The sequence below is a fragment of the Varroa jacobsoni genome, unplaced genomic scaffold (assembly GCF_002532875.2).
Source record: "Varroa jacobsoni isolate VJ856 unplaced genomic scaffold, vjacob_1.0 scaffold_496, whole genome shotgun sequence".
NCBI classification, from domain to species: Eukaryota; Metazoa; Arthropoda; class Arachnida; order Mesostigmata; family Varroidae; genus Varroa; species Varroa jacobsoni.
In genome coordinates this window covers 123,281-141,249 of record NW_019213398.1, presented here as the reverse complement: position 1 = coordinate 141,249, position 17,969 = coordinate 123,281, and the positions used below count along the sequence as shown (strand labels likewise).

Genomic DNA, 17,969 nt, shown 5'->3' with positions numbered 1-17,969 from the left:
AAATATATAGGCTTGTTTGCGTGTGTCGGAACGACGTTGAAGAGCACTTATGCCTCCTCAATAGCGGGGCACTCTCGAATTTCCAACTGTTTTTGCGAAAGCAGCTTGCGTTAAGTTGTTCGACGCTGTCCACTTTCAGTCCTGAAAGTTCAATACATACATCTACGCGGCATTAAGAAATGCTAACTTCTTCATATCCATATGCGGAGGAACATACCGAACGTGTAGCGAAGACGCATCTCATGTGCTGTTATCGTATAAGAAATAAAACGCTTATCCAGTTTTTTTTGCAAGGCAGCATTTGCGTGTAGACAGATACATCTGGATGTTTCCCAACTGCAGGCGTTCTCTCCGAAGCGTCTCATCGAACCGTTGCCATTTTTGGCAAATAAATAAGAAATACTGCCATTCCTCGCTGTTATTAACATCGCGTCAATATTGTAGCCCTTTGCGTAATACAATACATAGATTATGACGATTACTAGTTTAATCGATATATTTGTACTCAAAAGGTAGGGAAGCAGTTTCCTAACTCCTGTCCTTACCCTTGTCTTTTGCGAACACAACTACGATAGCGAAAATTTATACTGCTGCTGCTACTGCTGCTGCTACCAGCACGACTGCAGATTAAGCGTGCTTGATAGATTCAATCGGCCGGGCAGTGGGGCTGGCGCGTCAGTCGGGTGCTTGACCAGCCAGTGAAATCGTCTGCAGCGGTCGGTGGCAGCGGACTTAGACATTCGCTCACGGACGTCTACACATAGATTCTCATCGTAGTCGCCGCCATTATTGCTGTCGTCGGGCAAAGGTGACGACGCTATTGCCATTGCGATGTCTACGTAATCGTCACTCGAGCGGGCTTTAGATCATCTACCTTCGCCATAGAGAAATGGTTCGTGTGCTTGAAGCACTTGACGATGCTAACGTGGAAGCGGCATCGACAACAACAATTTCAATTTTTAATTATTGATCAATTCCTCGAAAGAGATTGCTGTAGCCTACCGCTGGAAACTCGCCGCCAGTATAATTTAGCTAAGAGATTATAGAAAATTATATAGCTATACTGAGCTCTACGGTTGTGCTCAACAGTATTAACCTAATAACTGCTGTTTATTCGTTCCGTTTCGTAGAAAGTGTAACTAATAAACATGCTTATAAATAGCAGTAAAAACTACTAAAAGCAACAAAATAATTGGCTATATTTTTTATTGATGGCAACGTCCTTATCGCGTACAGATTACACACCAGATCCTGCTGACAAACCATTGCGAAGGCGGAAGTTACGGTTAGGTATAGTGCCGTGTTGTCTATACTTTTCTCAGTCCATTAAGGTTGCGTTTAATTTGCGACGTTGTCTCCCTTTTGACCGGCGATATCTTATCACAACAACATCGCTCGACACAGACGCTCGATAATGTCAGCAAATGTTTAGCAGATGATAAAAGAAAAAGGACAAACGTAGCTCAAGGCAAAAAAGTTGTTGTCGTAAAATTCGTTGATAACAGTAAATAAGGATCGTGCACGGTCAATCGAACAACAATATTTTGTAGCCTAAACCTAGCTGGGCGTACCATCCATCGTAGTTTGTCGTCTTCGACTGGTACTTCTGTTTGCACATCGGACAACTATTAGTGAATTATATAATCGTTTTCAAAAGGACTATATTACCATGTCCACAAATCTCTGATTAATGATACAAATGGCGGCGGCGGCAGCAGCAACCTAAAGATCTGCTGTTGCCGAAATAAGCCTACCTGACTGTTGACGTATGTTGGCGTAGATCGCACGATAACGATTATATAACAAAAACAGTTTTTGCATTTTCATTTGTGTATGGCGCACGCGATAAGCTGCTGTGGCTCGACGTGATTCTGATGTTTGTCTGTTAAACGCGATTGGGTGTGAAAACTGTTCTGTTTATCGCCGTTAGTTCTAAGCAAATCCGTGCGTGTGTCTGTAGTAAGAAGGCGACAAGAAGATTACAATGTGAAGAGAGAGGAAGAGCACGAAGGATAATAATAATAATGACAATTAAAGTTAATAATGTTAGTAATAGGCACCGGTTAATGACCAGCGCCGTAAGAACGTCTCTCTTTGTTCTTACTATAACGCATTACCGCTGTTACTAATACTGTATTCAGATTGTAACGGTGATGACCGAGTACGATCGGGCTATTATCTTCCGCTGTAGTCGAATGATTGACAACACCATGAAATTGCTCATGATCATAATCATTATCTCCGTTCGTACTACTCGTTTGCTGCCATATTAAATGGTAGCGACGCAAGCCTGCAGGAGTGGAGTGACGATTGCCCGTCAAAACGATTCCCGCCACTGGTTTTAGGGCTACATCGAAGATGGAACATAGGGAGATGGACAAAATGGGGGTATGTCAAAAAGCAGTAAAATTAATAGCGCAGTACTTTGGGTAAGCGACGACAGAGCCAGCAACATGGACCGCACAGACAAGAGGAAGAAGAGGAACGTGCGCGATCCTTGAAGAAAACAAACAATCCTTCCTTATTTTTTCGTCTTCTCCTCTTTTATTTTCGTTGTGGCACACTCGTTTGGTGCTTGCCGCGACCCGTTTAGGCGTGTCTCCGGGCTTGTATGAGTTTATTCGCATGCATGAACTTATGTGTCTATTACTTCGTTGCTAATCAGCGCTTTTCGTCTATTTAGGAGAGCATGTAGGGCTGCACGTTTGAATAGTAAACAAGGAGATTTCTATAGAAAAAAAACACACAACGACGCTATAATAAAAAAATTGTCGTACACTCAATTTAAGTGGAAAAACAGGTTTAGACGACGGCAACAGGCGGGATTACGGCGGTCGTTAACAAAGGCTCAATACATGGATGAATAGGAATAGGTCTTAGGTAAACGAACGGTCTAGTCACTCACGTACCCCCCTTTCCCCCTCTCCAAGCGCTCTACAAAGCTAGAGAGCTGGCGTGATTGCTGCGGCTGTGTTAATCACGAACAGATGGATCATCCTTCTGCCAGCAATGATGTTGGAAGCGAGACAAAAGTGGAGTACACACAACACATGGCCTCCGTCAATATTACCTCGAGCTTTACGGCGGAAAAAGAAGGTGACGGTGTATGTTTTTCTGTCTGCTGACGAAATCAACGATGACTAGATTTACAGAGCAGGTTATGCGTGTGAGGTTACAAATAAGCCATGGTACCTAGGAGATAATATGAACACCAACAAATATTTTTGTTTGTTAGCGTCGGCCCTGCAGGGGGGACGCATTTGCTTGTTACACCGAAGTTGGATGCTAGATAAGACTTCCGTTACGATACTTGAAACCAATAAAACAATAGAAAACATTTTACTTCCAGTTCATTCTGTGTCGACTTTATTTTTTTGTGTAATAACAATCATAAACGTACCATTGTGCGGTTAGCAATGCATCTCGTAAAGCATCAATTCATTTTAATAAAGGAGAAATATGCCTCTAAATTGTGACTTGGGCAATTAGTGTTTTCAGAAATGGCTATTGACGCTAAAACTTATTCGAATGAAACCATACAATCATCAATGTTTATGAAATTAACTGTTAGCCAGAGTAAAAGGATTGTTCATCACAACTTGCTTTCGATAACTTGCCAAATTCGACCCGCAATGATTCATAAGGTTCTTTCTGATAACATAGTGACGACCAGCCAGTTAGGACGAACTTCAATCGATCCTAACGGGTCGACGGCCACAAGATAAAGCCTATTCGCTTGCCGCAAACGGAAACATCTAGTCAAACACAACAGCGTTTCCTTAACGCATCTCTCTAACAAAGCAAATCAGCCACATGGTTCACCCCATCAAGCAGATTCGGCTGCAAGATTCACAGCAAGCTAATTTGCGAGTGAAGAAATCCGACGGCGAAACATTAAGCCCAATCCTGGTCTTATAAACAGATGTAATAGCTTTGCCCTTTGTTGAAAGCCGTGTCCGTCCGTCACTTTCTGATAGTTTTACACTACATAGGGATCAAGCACTGCTTGCCAAACACCTAGCCTGGCCCCACGTCGTCTATGGTATCAGAACTCCTTAAGGGTGACAGAAACAGGCGCTAATTCGATCAGGACATATGTATATATGTAGCAGACCACTAACGAAAGCTAGCCCGAATCTTTTACTTATGCATTATGAATGTTGTGTTGTAGCTGGTGTTACTTTTGCGACACGCAGTTATTTGCGGATAGTTTTTCGACTTCTGTCCAGTCAATGGTGATGCGTCATCTATTTAGCCTTATGCTATTCGTTGTGCAAGCCGCCTGAAGAGTGACGGCAGCGACTGAACTATATCATATACTATGTAGACCGGCAACAATTGTTGGCGCTGTTGTTATCATCGTTGTCGTCATCGTTGTTTTTACCGGTGCTTGAGTCAAGGTGAACACTTGCAGCGTGAGCGAGTGGCCATTGCTGACACAGTGCGATGAAGCGGGCAATTGAATCACTTCTCCGTCATGGTTAGTTTGCCGACGATCGACGTGGGTGGGGATGATGGCGGCGGCAGTGGCCATTACGATAACAACGATACGAAACTAGATAAATCGGCAACAGAAAAAAAAAGGGACAGAAGTCAAATTTGCATTCTACAACAGCGTCAGACGAAGCATCACTAGTTGGTTGTCTGTCTTGGCTTTCCTCAGGATTCTGCCACAGCATCACTAACGTTTTGTTAACAGCAAAGCTTGCTGTTGTTGCAGATAGTATGGCACGAGATGCTGTGACCCAGCGATGTAGCGTCATATGAGCATTGATATTATAGTGTATATAGGTGCTAAGAGACGTTATTGTACGCCGACGTTTCTTCTTTTGCCTTGTTTTTGGATGTTATGACAGAATTTAACTGAAGGGACCTACTAAGTAGTGTGTGGCCCTAGTGCGCTTCCGAAACGAATGCTGCATGTGAAGTACATGCACTGGAGGACTTTGACGAGCGAAACAGTAGTTGTTGTGACTCTTTCGAGACTTTAGCACAAGCGGAAATTTTATCCAGATCTTGTAGGCCTCCTAACATATATCCGTCGTACTGGCTTCTTAAAGGGCGGCCAAAGAGCAATTTCAAGGGCATTTGCAAGAGTATGGGATTGAACGTTCACGCGATAAAATAATTATCGGGAAATTTCAAGCGTTTCTGCTTCATAGGGCTACTTCAGATCAGTGCCTCAAACTTCAAATCAGATTGGTAAAGCAAAAGGTAGATTTGACACCTGTTCGCTCGCCGTAGCGTAAGATGATGATGGCGGTGGACAATAACACGGTCACATCGCCTCGACTTTGCAGTTAAATGAGCTCGTCTGCGAACCACCGCGATATACAGGACGTCAACGAGCAGCAACCCAATCAGTCGCTTGTGCGCGAGCACTACAAGTGATGTCGTCGAAGGGACTTTGTCATAAGCGGTGTTATTTATACGACCATACAATCTGCTCAAGTTCTAACGGGCTGGGAATTATTTTTTGCTGTTCAATAGTTCCACCAGGTTGGACAAGTTAACAGTAGCCGCGTAGAAAAAAGGTCATCTTCTAGCGTGGAACGGCATGACGGTCTGCATGTTTCTCGGAAGTAAGATATGTTACGCGGCTCACCAACGAGCGAACAAAGAAAACGTAATAGAAATTAGCGACTACATACATCTATGTTTCGTTCAGATAGTGGATGGTCAGGAATTGGCTGTACTAGGAGGCAAGGTTTTTTCATGGTCTGGAGAAGTGTGTGTTTGTCGCTACAAGAGCGCCGGGGGGCTATGACTACTTATTGTTATAAGTAGTTTTATTCGAGGTTCAGAAGGGCAACAACAGATATCAATTCGGCCATGCCCCTAGATCAAAGACTAATCCATGAGCTCTCCCAACGATAGGTGCTCATTACTTGCTCTTTATGTGAGTAAACATTGAAAGTGTAAACTAATAAATTCTCCCGGTTCTGAACTTTTGGTCTTTAATATAATAGGGTCCTTTCTCGGCGTGCGATGTCGGCACTTACGAAATCGCTGTTACGTATCTCACAATCTCCCACGGGGCCGTACGCACAGGTGTACCTGACAGACTGGCCTCAGTGTCAGTAGCCTTTGATATCTATGTGTCGTATACTCGTTGCTTGTTCGCAAGCTATAAGTTGCATTTGTTGATTTGATTGCTGAAATCATACTAAGACAACTAGCTAAGTCGTTTTGCTATACGAAGCAGGCTTTGTCTGAAAGCCCCGCGTCGTGAACTGGTCACTGCGTTCACTATCGTTATTTCGCCGGTTCCGTTCTGCCCACACTCTTTTCTCTTCTGTCTGCTATAGTCGCTTACGTGACGTCAGCGGTGCCGCCGACGATGACATTGGCTTGCGGAGTTGCCCTGTGTTTTTTCCATTTTGGCATCTCCTGTACTTCCTTTTCAACTGTCCCTAGCTCATAAAAGGCCGCTTTGTCTGACAACAGCGCGCGTCGCCCCAGCTATTGCCTTGGCCACACGTGAAGAGCTAATAAGTTTCGAGCCAAGATAAACTCGTCACGCGAATCAATGGCACGGCTACATGAACGTTGCTAGGTCATTGATAGCCACAGGTATGTCATAAATGTAATTACACTGAAGCATCGCAATGCATAGTTGTGTAGGATTTTGGTTATGCCGGAATAGCAGTGGCTGGATCTAGGGATGAAATGGTACGAGGTAAACGTTTAGTTGATACGAAAAATTAAAGGGGAGCGATTGATGACTCAGTGGCTTTGTGAAGCTGTTGGCTATTACGTAGCGTTAGTGCGGTCTTTCTCGCGCTGCTTCATACTAACATATATCTTAAAGTAGTTCACAACAATTATTAGTGTATGTGACCTATAGCATCTGATACTGTTATAAATGAAGGGCTGACATTGTGAACGCCCGCCATATTATCTAGCGCAAGCTAACTCGCTCCATTGTATTTAAACTGCTTCAAAAAACACGCGTGTGACTATTCCATAGAGAAAAAACCCGGCGACGTTTGAAGTTAACGACAGACGAAACCGCCATGTAGAGCCGCTCAGGTTGATCACGATCATTTAACAATATATCTACTTCTTTCTGCGATCGTTATCGTAACGGCAAAACTTCATCTGCAAAAACAGGATAACTATTAGGAAATTATAGTTTATTCGCCTGTATTATTATGGGAAATTATGGCTATTATACTAGAAGTGATTGTACCGCTGTGGTTGTTAATATCGGAAATGCCTACATTTAACGCAAGCGGCTCTATCAGGCAAAGGTTCTTCGCCGTAGTAACAATCTGTGCACGTCTCCCATTTGTGCCGTTACCGTCTATGTTATTGCTCACTAAGGCGATATCTGTGCATGCAATAGCCAGTCGACTGTCCATTTGCGGCACTCGATTTCGCTTGCCCGTAGGGTGTAACCTGTTTTCGGTAAAAGAACTCTTATATAAGCTTTATCAGCAACTCGGGCTTACTGGACACTCGGGTAGAATGCGATAAACAAGCCTTCTTATCTATTAGAAGATGAGAATGCTCATAGTGATATTTATAGTAGTATCTCTAGAGCACTTGTCAATTTTCTCTGCGCCATATATCTAAAAGTCATATTGGTTGGCCACCGTTACTGTTGCCCGCTGCCAAAATCAATTGTCTTGCTTCTTCTCGTTATAACTATTGTTCACTGTCGAAAGGATGAAAATCATAAGGACATCTTACATGCAATCAGAGCATATAGAAGTATTTGTTTTTGATATTTTACATCCCCAATTCAGTTGGTCGACCGGTGGGTTCGGTAGCGCCACCCGCGCGTTACATGCCACCGAATATATATGTGTGAGTGTGGGTCTGTGTGGATGTGTACAATATAAGAAAGAGACGGGCCCCGAGAAGACCAACGAAGACTAGCGAGTCCAAAAATCTATGGAGCGCTACTGCTTAATGAGCTCCATCGCTGGCGCTGCAAACCACGGCGAGACCCAACGCAGCAAGAGACGTTGCTTGCCGTTCGTTTTTCTTCGTTGTCTAGATCAGTCAGATGTTACCCCCATTAGTCCCATCAGTCAGGCTTCACAGGCTAGAAATCGTAGCAGCAACAGTGACTAGATAAAGCACATCAAGAAGCACGTCTTCTACAAGTTTGCTTGCTGCTGAATGCAGCACTCATATGCACGCAGTGAGCGCTCATATCCAGCGTAACTAGCATAATATCTTCGATACGAGATGACTAAGTTATTGTTGCGGTGCTAGGCTATTCGATCGGCCCGCCAATTTGGTCGGTCACTCCGTCGCCAGCTAACCAACCCCGAGTTGCCAGACTACCGCTGCTGCCTGAATAGTGTCCTGATTGTGCTAGTGGCAAGCCATCGTAGTTCCTAGCCTCTACCATGTAGGCAATGCGAGCGGTGGCAATGGTGATCCGCTGAAAACCACTTTCCTATTTCTACTACAACTACTGCTTGTACAAGGCGGTGAATCAAAGTAACAACGAATGATCGCGGAGCGAACGACAGGCAGCTCCTCTGCTGTAGCCGGTTTCAATAGCGACGCCGTGAGCAGTGGTCGCGACTGTTCAGAAACAGCAGCCTCAACCGTTAGTGGCGGTCGCAACTCGAAACGTTAATCGTGCGATTGCTGCTCGTTGACCGTCAGGCCCCCCCGCAGGATCGACGGAGATGCATTGGCTTAAACGAACGACGACGACGACGACGACGACGACAACAGCGCTCACGACACCAATAATTACAATGAACTGCGTCGATGACGACTACTGCTGTTCATAGAGCGATAACTACTTGCCCAAAACACGAGGAACACTGCTACGACTACGACGACAAGCCGCCGTCATTGCCACCATGTGCTGCCGCGGCGGGCAAATTGATCACAAGGCACCAACAGCCGTCGCAACTCCAAAGACGAATGAAGAAATTTTTCAACAACAAATCGGAGCTACGAACGGAGCACAGGGGCAAGGTTGTAGTGGGACGGGGGGAGACGTAGCGCTCAGGAAAGCATAAGAAATGATAAACGTCGACAGCTGAATGAAATGTGTGTTTACGTATAATCTAAAACGCTGGCCTGTTGTTATCATCGTCATCGTCACCATAGCGATTATCACTGCTTCCAGCACGATTGCCGTAGTCTTCTTCGCAGCCTATATGGTCATAGCCACTATCTGGCAAAGCGTAGCATCGCTTCTAGAAAATTAGCGTGATTTTATTATGACCATTATCAAGTCCTATTGTATGTATTTTTTTGCCAACGACTTTTTGTGATGGAGGCGCCACTTAGCGGTGCATCTTCGGCCACAGTGTTGTTCGAGCCGGTATTGGTAGGGCAGCTTACCGAAGCTGGCTGATGTGGTCCACTTTAATTATTCCATAATTAGCGTTGTTGAATAGTGGCAGAGCCAGTGAGAGTCCGACCATTTGTGCCTAAATACATACGCACACACATTCAAGCACAGACAATAATCATACAAATTGTATTAGCACGATTCTTTTTATTGGCGTTGTATCACTAATTACTACTGCGACGAGCAGCGTTGCGATCAACGTAATTGTTACGCTGCCGCAATGGCCGTTTGTACAGATTGCTGGGTTGATCCCTTATGAGTGCGCCTACTGCCACTCCAACAGGGAATCAAGTCCGATGAGTGTCTCCTCGATGCTGCTGATAATGCAAACATAAAAATCTAAAGAACAAAAAATAATTGTCAAGGGCTAATTACATAATTCGACGAAGTATCCGTCGTAGCAATAGTCTTTACACACATTGAATTGCGGCTACAAATGTCATGGGGGCTGTCTGTTCGTTGGAACTTGTTTGCCAGTGCGAAATCGGCGAAAAACTGCCGGTGTTTTGCCGGTTTCATTTTACGAGTGCGCCGCTTTTCAACTACTGTTGTCCTGTGTTGTATAAGATTCTTACGCTCATCTCATTCTACGTTACATACATATAACCACATCAACAGTTTTCCTCTTGTTGTTATTACTAGCACAAACGGTGCTTTTTTCTTCTGATTATAGCCTCTTCTATTGTTTTGGAAGAGTTGTTAACATGGTCACTCCAGCCACTGGATTCAGTCGCCGTCGTCGTCTGTGTGCATGTGTTTATCGCTGCGGAGTTGCGATTGGCATCGTCCACGTCCCGAAAACTATATATATATACACATATATTTAGTGTATATCGCTTCAGATATGCGGCGATTTGTGTGGGTCTAGGAGACCTTGTACATATGACCCGTTAGTCTGTGTAAAGCCGTGCGTAAATGAATGGGCTTGTACCTATGGCTTCTCCGAATGTTTGTCTCTGCCCAGTCCTATTTCTGCTCGAGCATGTGCCTGCGTACGTCTGTATGTGCGTGCGTGCGTGCGTGCGTGTGTGTCTGGCTGAGTGTGTGTGTAGCGCCGTCTGTCTTAGTCCCTGTTTGTGTCCGTCCCCGCTGGTAGACGCGACTGGTTAAAGAACAGAGGGGAACATGCATGTACCCCCACCAAGGCCTAGTGGTGATGTGTCGATGGCCGTTGCCAGTAGCGAAATAACCGGCAGAGCCCATGTTGCAACTTCGGCATCTGTAGTGTGGTTAACACTACGACAGTAACAACTGTGCGGCTGTCATCCCAGTCGTCATTACAATTATCATAGCGGCAATGTTATCGACGGACGGAGGACGAACGCAAGCACCTCAAGTAGATAGAACACTCACCCTTGCATTCTCCTTCACATAGATCCAGACACACAGCGTCAGTCGTATAGCACCAATGGCTGGCTACGCTGTCAAAGCCAACGCCTTCCTCTCCGGCAACCGTCCTTAAAAGTTAAAATACCACAGGAACAACAACAACAACAACAACGACGACAGAGGCATTCGTAGTGGCTGCATCGACAGAAACAGCGCCATCCTTAAGTATTGTAGCAGAAGAAGTCAACATGAAACCCCTCCGGCGCTGCAGGTCGATGCCAAAGGGAATAGGCCGAAGCGAAGAGCAGACAGTGAAAGAGACAAAGCAACCATGGTGCTGGTGCCGGTGCCAGCTCAAAACAAGCAACTTCTAGCGTTGGCGATGGACAGACTGATGGCAACAGCAGCATCGCTTCTACTGACTCAGTTATTATCGACAACAACGACAGCAGCGTCAAAGCAGTAATGTCTGCTAAATCGGAATGGCAGCGGCCACAATGGCAATCATTTTTACGGCCGAATGAGTCGAACTAGGCAGAAAATTGACGAATAAAACGAGCGAACAGCGGAAACGATACACTTATCGGCAGGCAAGCATATAGATACACGCAGCAGCAGCAGCAGCAGCAGCAGCAGCAGCAGCATGCTCGGGCATGCAAAGCTCGCAAAAGGGGGCGGCTGAACAAGAAGATAGATATCCATTAACTAATAGCAAAGTATCGCTACCGTCAAGAGGACGACAAGTAGATATAATCATTTTATGTAATATTCCTCGCGTCCTCTTTCGAATTTATGATGCATTGGCGGCGGCGGCGGCGGCGGCGAATGTACCACCATTAGCCTTAAGCAACCTTACAACTGGTAGCTTAGTCAACCGGATAGCAAACAACATATAGCATCGAAGTGAAATAAATATAGCAACAGTCTACATATGCACACACTATACCTAAGCCATATAAGCACAACAGTATTAGCTCAGTATAAAAAAAGTGGAGCTGGTAGAATCTCGCGGGTGGATGGATCGATTGACCGCAGCGTCAATACATCAGCGAACCTAATACGGATGCCATTATAGCGAAATCGGTCAGAGGAGCAGCGGTAGAGGAAGATTGGCAATCAGCTAATCGGCGGCCGGCGGCCACCGACTGGCGACCAACGACCTCCATGTGTCTTGTTCTCCGGATTCTTTAACGACAACGACGACAACAACAACAACGATAACGATGAAATGACGAAGAAAATCTCGACCGTCGCCGGTAGCCCCCTCCTCCTTCTCAACCTCCTGTTTGTTAATCGTGGCGGCGTTGCTGGTCCTCGCGTTTTCGTCTTTTCGCTTTTCGCTCTTTTTATCTGTTTTATAGCCCGTTCTTCTTTTTCGTGTTGCTCGTCATCGACGGCGGAGTCGCCGTCATCTCCGCCGCTGTCGCGGCCACTATCGTCCTCTATTTTTTGCTTCGACTTCTCTTTCTTCCTCGAATCATCAGCACAGTTATCGGTGCCGGTTGGCGCTGCCGCTAAGCCAACGTTGACCGGAGGCAGCAGCGGCGGCGGCAAACGAAACGCGTTGGTATCTTCTTTTTCGTCCTAGCCTTCGTCACCGCCGCGATCGTCGGTACGAAAGAACGTCGCTGTCTCTGTCCCCGATGCACTACTATTGATGTTGTTGTTAGATACTCTCTGCATGGATTCGGTTGAAAACGTGTGGCTCCGTACTAGTCCCTTAAGTTCATCTTCGACGCGCATTTCACCAGGAACATCACACTTTGGCGGTACAAGCAGCGCCAACGAGCAGTAACGAAACCAGGTCCAGCAACATCGACGTCAGTGGCAGCACCAAGGCAAGCGTAGAAATATCGAAATTGTTTGTAAAAAGCGATGACGGCAACAGCGGCAGTGACAGAGTAGTGTCACTGTGACGACGGGACGGGGAGCCATCGTCCACAGCAGTAGCGTGCTAATGATATTTTTTGCTCCCGTTAGCCGAGCGGTAGTAGCCTAACTAACTCACCTGGCCGCTGCCAGGTCGACTCCCTTTAGCTCGTGCTTCTTCTTATTGTCTTTAAGCGATTACTTGTTACAGGACGAAGATGGGGTCCGCGTCGTTGTCACATTACAGCTCTCGTATAATAAATAGTAAGTTGAGATCTATTAGGTATCGTGTACGCTGTTGGTGTTGTTATTGCGCAAGTCGCGGTTTTGCTCTAAAAGATCCAGTAAAGATGAGCCGCCGCCGCCGCTGCTGTTTTTGTTGTTGCGGCGCTGCTGCTTATTGTGATCATCATGACTCCGATGATATGAGCCGCCGTTGTTGTCGGACGGTTGGGCGGCTGTTGCCCCTCCCTCTGTGCCGTTCATGTTCATTGGAAGCGAGCTGCCAGGATTTGGCTTAAGAATAGGGTGCGGCAGAAAGCGAGTGTGGAGAGCAAGGCCCATACGCGGCGATTTCGTCGCTTACACGCGACACAATTAGACAGCATTACAATGATGAGAAAGAAAGACTAAGAATCGTCACATCTTTTTTCATGCGATGGCGGCAAAGTCAATCCAAACATGACAAATGCTATCTTATCCGATCCAATTGCCGAACGGCTGTGTCTCTCCACATACCTATAAGTTTGTCTATTTGTAGCTCTTGATGATCCTCGAGCTGACAGATTCAGCCTCAAGTACAAATACATGCGCACAAAAAAGACATCTACAAATATATCGAGAGACCCACACATGCTTAGAGCTAAACACATAATAGCGCATTCAAACAGCGTTTGTTCACAGACACAACGGGCATGTCTGGCTGCCGGTACTTTGTTAAGCAAGCAAGCAAGCAACAAGCCTGAGCCCTCAGATACACAACTTCTGACAGAAAAGCAGAGATAAAGGACGCATTGCTGATTATATTTCCACCGCTCTGCTGTTGATGCTGATATCGATGACGCTACTTCGATCGGATGGTGTCGACGCTAATGCTCCTGCCTGCGAGCAACGGCAACAGTGGTAGCTAGCAATTGGTGGCGACTAAAATAGCGCTGGGCTTGCGACGGCAGCGGTCGTGACACTTGCCGTCGGGTCACAGTCGGCTTGTCGACTTTGGTAGTAGCCAGCAACGCGAGAATGATAAAACGGAGAAAGAAACAAAAACAGTAACAGCAATGACAGATGAATAGCAGGCAGCCTTGTCCTGACCGGTGACTGGCACCGGGTCGACGGCAAAGAAGCGACTCACCGGGCCAAACTGCTGAGGGTCGAGGATTGTTCGAGCAAAGCCTATGCGTCCGACAGTATACAGATAATCACACAAACGTACGGCTGTATAAATCTGTATTATAGATGGATAGTTTACGATAGACCTGTCTGGTTGGTTAAGGTAAAAGGAGGAGAAAAATACGGAGTGGAATCGTGAACGTTACTAGGAAGATCGCATGGGTGGTATTAAAATAACATCATTTTGGTTTTATAGAACGAAGGCAGGAAGGCGCGCGGCGAATTTACCCAAACAAGGGTCGAAAAAGAATTCCATTGATGCAGGGGAAAAATTTATCATCTAGAATATTGTAGTGACAAATAGAACACTATAACTAATCTCAGTTTCTGAAATGATACTGTACAAGATTGCTGATTGTGCAAGAAAGGGTCAAAAAACAAGAAGAAAGAAAGTTATCCATGAAAAGTTTTACTGATTGTGCCAAAGCGCCGCGCTAGGACCAATTAGCGTCTATCACAAAAAGAAACGGCCTAAGTCTGTCTAACTAAAAATATTTCGATCAGCTGTCTATTCGCAACGTCCCAACGTGTATTGGAATAACCCACATCGACATAAACTGACGTCTATCGGTTTTAAACCCACTGCTTCAACCCCAATAGCAGCAGCAGCGGCAGCAACGACGACGACAATGACGACAGCTATAATGATATCAACAGCAGCAGACGCACTGGGTCGTCAACAAGTTTTTTCCTCGGCCACCACTGCCGCCGCTGCCGTCGTCATCGGGTATTAGCACTATCCCAGGTACATACAGATAAGTGATATGGCCACTTATACATGTATGCCTGCTGCCGGTGGTGGCGCTGCTGCCGTTGTTCTATTGAAAGGGTATCATAGAAGCGACCTCCCACGGCGGCATGCCGCCGCCCAAGCGGCCCAAGTACCCGACCATTTTTCTCCCACTCTCGTTTTGCTGCCGCCCGATGTCATTCAATGTGCGTTGAATCGTCTCTGGTTTTCGCCTTTCTCCAGCTACAAATGGCGAATGTGAGCAAGCGGGCAGGTAAACCGACAAACACTTGGCTGAAGTGGCATTGATCATCATGCAAAAGGATTGATACCGTTGGGGAAAAAATTTGCTTAGGTCGACGACGGAACTGGTTGAAATCGGGGCGGCCAGGGACAACTGGGGGTGGGGGTGCGGGTCGGGTGCACGAAATAACGTGCAACAGGGTGACTAAGCCAAGTGAATGGGTCCATCCTTTGCACCGCTGTCGAACAAGCTTTTACGAGTAAAGAGACTGCCTTTTGGAGAGAGTAGTTAAATTAAGCTTCCGCTAATCGGAATTTTCTACGTCATCGTTCTGCTTTTTACTTTTCTGCTTATTATTAGTGCGGCTGAAGGAGAGACTCGCACTAGCGGCAGTAGCAGCAAATCTGGTAATCTCGGTCAACCTATTTGCCATTTAACAAAGAAAAATAAGCACTAAAAGAGAAGCATCAGTGACGAGACGACTCATTGCCACTGAGCCGGTCTACATACAATAGCTTATTGGCATGCTAGTCGGCGCCAATTTTCGTAACAAGATCAGATTTGTTCATTCGTTCACTGCTGCCTGGATTGTTAGCCTATTTTAGACAAGTCTGCCTTTAGCACGATTCGACTCTTAAGGTGAGTCTTCAAATATCGGTGACGTAATAGCGTGTGTAATGCCACATCATCACTGCGTCACAGACGAAACTGTCGATAGTCAAACAAGCCAACAGGTTTCTATAAGTGCGGTAAAATATGTTCGCTGTTTGCGGACGTAAAGGCTATTGTGTAACACGAATCAATTGCATTCTCTTCAGGGACAGGGTAATCGTGCAGCAGCTAACAGATGGACACGCCGACAACAATGAAAATGCGGACAGTCAAAAACGAACAAGTGGCAATATTGGCTTGTTTACTAATAGCATAATTGTAATACGTAGCATTTAGCCGCGTATTAAATCTATGTGCGATTTTTGAATCGTGGCGGGCCAACAGGGTCGAAACGTGACAAACGGCGATAAGTGCAGCTGGCGCTGAACGAACGACTTGGGGACGTTGCGTACACAGGCACGCAAATGCACAAACGATGGAACTCCGTTAAGCAGTTAAGACTTATTCACAATTAGGTGCGCAGAGAAAAGTTATAATTTGGATACCTACGTCGTTGTTTTCCAACTGCTTATTTCGAAGATATGCAGACTATATGTACGTAAATTACGGCCCACTGTGGTCGCGATTTACTTTTTTCGATGTGTGACGAGATGGCGATGCTCGAGACCGCGAGGATACTAGGCGTATCAATATCGCTTCATTCCCACTCACGACTAGAAAATGATTCGTAGTTTAGAGAATAGTAGTTTCAAAAATTGGCTTGTAGACAATTTCGGTTTCGGTTGTAAACCAATAACAGGCACATACGAATAAATACGTTTGTTTACATTCAACTGTAACCTACAAACCTTATCCTGACAAGCTAGTATATATGTATATCTAGTTTTTCGTCCGGCGTCTCAGCTAACCAGCATCGCGTGTATTGGTCACCATTAATTGCTGCTATATCATAACATTACGGCTGTGGATACTGCTTGTTTGACAGCCCGCGGCGGCCGTCAGCAATAACAGCGGGACCAACGTTCGCATGAACACGTCGGCCTCCTCCGTACTAGCAATGACCAGAAACCGCATCTGGAATTAGGCAGCGTCTACGCTACCCCAACGGAAGAGAACATCAGTACCAAGAGCATAGAAAAGGTAGCGAATCGCATTCGTTAAAACTTTATACACTTACAGCGTCAACGTTGACAACGGCTACGGGGGAACATAAGCGCAATAGCGAAAGTAATTCAATGAAGAGACCGATTAACCGACGACGGAAGATAGCAGAGAGCAGTTGTCGTCGCCGTGAATGTCAATGGTGTTGAGTTACGAGAATACTACCGGCAACACCTTCACCATTTGGTCGGTCCTCTGAGTAACAGCAGCAGCAGCAGCAGCAGCGTTGGTCCGTGCGGCTGACACCCTCTGCTTTTGCTACGCCCTTCAAAACGAGCTGATGATGGCAATCGCGTTGCTGTTGCTGCTATTGCTAATGGGCACCTTTATTTCGGCTTTAGTTCGTGAACGATGCGGCAAGGGACGATGGCAGTGGTGTTCGGTTCACTCGTACATACAGACACAGTAGAAGGAAAACTGCTGCCGCCGTTGGGCTGGTTCTTTTGCATTCCCGCTGTAGCCTTGCATTCGACTTTCAAGATAAATAGTATTGGAAGATAAATACAATGTAGAAATGAAGTGACGTCTTTGTCACCGCCAAAAGCTGCAGTAGCAATCTGCTTTGCTGCTGCTGCTGCTGCTGCAACACAACGATCGCCACTAGCAGTCAGCTAGAGGTAAGCACTTCGACATACACGATCATCGTCTGCATTGACACCAGCAGCAGAATCAGCATCATCAACACTGACATCCATCCATCCATCCATCCATCCGAGTGCCAAGATCAGAGAAGCGCATTCGTTTGAGGAGAAACAGGAGGTAGTGGCAGCAGCTGACGGTTAGCTGCTGCGCCGTCAGGACAGGGTTGCGGCGCTTTCCGGGCTAGCTCTACAGACGGCCAGCGCGCATACTCTCACATGCACATATCAACTCAAGAGCGCGTCTCAGCGTTATTACTGTGCTTGTTATTGCCGCGGACAGACTACGCCGTACGTTGGATCCGTGGCTACACGAAACGATAAGCAAATACGTCCATCGCACCCGAGAGACGCAGTAGGCGATGTGCATAATAAGAGAACGAACGCATTGGCGTGAAGAAAAAGTGCAGCCAATGCTTAGCTTTTGATACGAAAAGCTTCACCCTATAATATTCTCCACAGTAACATCAAGTGAAGTGATGGGCTATTGAACAACACGGCTTGCTTGTTACCAACCGAGATCAATATTCATAAATAATCTTCATAGCTTAAAATATTATTCAACTACAGCTCTGGAAGCGACTGGACATGACGACCAGCAACGCCATGATGATAATGTCAGTCACCTGACACGTAAACAGCCATGCTGCTTGCCTAACCGTTTAG

The 17,969-nt window shown here is 46.0% G+C and overlaps 1 long non-coding RNA gene across 1 annotated transcript; it reads right to left on the bottom strand.

Annotated features, from left to right (window-relative positions):
- Positions 1-3,337: 3,337 nt before the first annotated feature.
- LOC111260954 (uncharacterized) lies at positions 3,338-17,293 on the bottom strand. The gene is made up of 2 exons (XR_015311278.1): positions 16,682-17,293; positions 3,338-4,555 (listed from the first exon to the last, which is right to left on the bottom strand). It is a non-coding gene; the product is annotated as an uncharacterized LOC111260954 (long non-coding RNA).
- Positions 17,294-17,969: the final 676 nt, after the last annotated feature.